General features: G+C 39.4%; 1 pseudogene; it reads left to right on the forward strand.

Annotated features, from left to right (window-relative positions):
• The first annotated feature begins 287 nt into the window (after positions 1–287).
• On the forward strand, positions 288–622 carry LOC102017946 (annotated as a pseudogene).
• The last annotated feature ends 2,346 nt before the right edge of the window (positions 623–2,968 follow it).

Here is a 2,968-nt window from a genome sequence, read left to right on the forward strand (position 1 = left end):
GTGATGGACAAGTAGCTCATATACGAGCTTATCTCCAGAATATAGAAAGAACTTTTGTGGTTTAATAAGAGGATAAACCACTCAATTTTTTTAAGTAGCAGAAATTCAAATAGATATTCTACAAAAGAAGATACACAAAAGGCCAATACACACCAAAATCAGATGGTCAACAATACCAGTCATCAGAGCAAATGAAAACCACAATGAGGCTATTTGCAAGGGTATCTGGAAGTAATTTGCACCAGACTAGCAGCTGCAGTAACCACTGTTTCATCTTCAGCTCCGCGATGTTTCCCTTGGCCAAAAACGTATTAGGTAGTCTTCCAGTTTGAAGCATTCAACAAATGGTTGCAAGGCAGAGCCACCAGAAGCGTATGCCTGATTTCCATGACAAATATGGTAATGCTATATTAGCTGGTGGAGCCACATTCTGTATTGCTGTATGGACATATACAGCAACACAAATTGGAATAGAATGGAACATTTCTCCTGTTGGCAAAGTCACCCCAAAGGATGGAGAGATCAGTAATCATGCCAGCTGATATAATACAGCTAAATTATTTCAGAATCAAATAATAATTGATGCCAAGTAAAAGCACTCTGTATCCATTAAAATTTGGCATATTGAAGAAATAAAGTACAATTGAAACCTTAAAAAAAAAAAGAAAGAAAGAAAACCACGATGAGATTGCACTTCCTCTCCAGTGGAATGGTTGGAATTTACAAAGACAATTCCTAGAACAGGTGATAAGGGTGTGGAGGAGCTAAAACCCTTGCATACGGCTGATGCAAATATAAAATGGTACAGCCCCTTGGTTAAACAATTTGGCAGTTGCTTATACAGTTACATACACATAACCCGGGAATTCTACTTCTGAGTATCCTCCAAGAACAGCAGAAAATATCCTCATAATTTGAGCCCCATAGTGTCTCTCTAAGAGGTATCCAAGTGACCCTCTCTTTGGTATCCAAGAGGCCTGGTTTGGTCTGGCCAAGGACACTGAGCTGCTACTGCCCTGTACATGCCTCCTAGGTAGGGAGGAAGGATCCACTTCCCTTTCCTGGGCCCAAACATTGTACAGTGAAGTCTTTATTTCCCCTTCTCTCTGCTCCACAGTCCCAAAGGTCATACTCGTCTCTGACCTCCTTTATCTTCTAAGACTCCACACTTGACAAGGGGAGAATTTACTTCCACTCCTTGGCATAGATAACAGGTGATATGTAAGGTGGATCAGCTTCCTTAAGAGTAACTGATTGGCACTTGATGTGGATATATTTTAAGGATTTCAAGATTAAACTTTTTCTTCCCCATAATTCACTTTGGAGATGCACACAGATACTTGTACATAAATGTTCATAACACTTATATTCATAATAGCCCCAAACTGGAAACAACCCAAATGTCCATCAACAGGTAAACAGATGAACAAATTATGCTGGATGTAGGTAGTGGAATATATCATCCCTCCGTATCAGGTGGAGGAAAGCAGATTTGCTCCAGTTTCCTCATACCTACCAAAATCCCCAGATGTTTAAGTCCCTTACATAAAATGGGATAGTAACTGCAAATACAGTAACTTATACTTATCCTCCCTTATACTTTAAATCACCTCTAGATTACTTATAATACCTCATACAATATAAATGTTACATAAATAGTTCTTATACCACATTATTTAGAGAGTAATGACACGGAAAAGTCTGTACCTGTTCAATACAGGTACGATTTGTTTCAAATACTCTCCATCCTCAATCAATTGAATCCACGGATGTGCAAGCCATGGATGCAGAACTGGTGCATGCAGAAGACCAACTGTGGTATACTGCAACTATTAATAGACTCAGCAACATGAATAAATCTAGAAATAATTATGCTGAGTAAAAGAAGCCAGATAAAAAGGGATACATACTGTATGTCTCCATTTATAAGATATTCTAGAACAAGCAAAATAATCCACAGTGACAGAAATTGAATAGTGGTTGCATAGCATGGTTTGGCCCAGGGACACCAGAACACTGTGGGACGATGGGAATGTTCTATTTCTTGAGGCAACAGTTGCACAGGTGTATGCATGTATCAAAATCCGTCAACCTTGCACATCAAAACTGGTGGAATCTACTGTATGCAAATTGCACCTCAAAGAAGTTGATTTTTAAAACATTAGAGTGAGATTTTGATGGTACCTCAAAGCCAATCTTTTCCTTACGTTACTGGTTCTTATCTTGTCTTCTTTTCCCTCACACTGTTTAGTAAGAAAAGTATTGGGCAATGTAGGGTAGGACTGTATTAATCAGGATTCTTTTCAAAACACTCCAATTCAAACTAGCTTTAAAAAACAGTTAACTGACTGGACCAAGTATCTTGGGCAGTGCAGGCAATGGCGCTGCATTGCAGACTCTCCAGTGCATTTGGGGGTCACACTGGGGCCCTCTCCCGGACCGCTGCAGGCAGAAGAGCAGCGCAGAGCTAAGGGGTCAAGAGTGTCACTGCAACAGTCAGAGTGAAGTGATTCAAATCAGCCTTTTCATTTATTCTTTTCAGTAAATGGTGTCCATAAAAGTAATGGGATGAGGGAAAGGAGAAAAGAAAGAAGGAAGGGGGAAAAATATATATGTATATACAAGGATAGCTGGGATAGTTGAACTGCTGATGTCTACTAGTTTATTGAAAGGAACAGTTCATGCTTAAATTTTTTTGACCAATTTTGCATGCCTAAATCTGGCAATCTGAACAACTAATTTGAAGACAACAATATGCAATATAACAACCATTGTTGAATTCCTACCATCTTGTTTAGTGAAGCACTGCAACATTTCTGATATTTTAATCTTGCATTCTTACATCTGCTAATCTGAGCAACTCTGTTGAAGATAACAATATGTAATATAGGGGCTGGGGATTTAGCTCAGCGGCAAAAGCGCCTGCCTGGCAAGCACAAGGTCGTGAGTTTGGTTCCAGGTACCAGAG

The sequence above is a fragment of the Chinchilla lanigera genome, unplaced genomic scaffold (genome assembly GCF_000276665.1).
Source record: "Chinchilla lanigera isolate Chin_1 unplaced genomic scaffold, ChiLan1.0 scaffold00051, whole genome shotgun sequence".
NCBI lineage: Eukaryota > Metazoa > Chordata > Mammalia > Rodentia > Chinchillidae > Chinchilla > Chinchilla lanigera.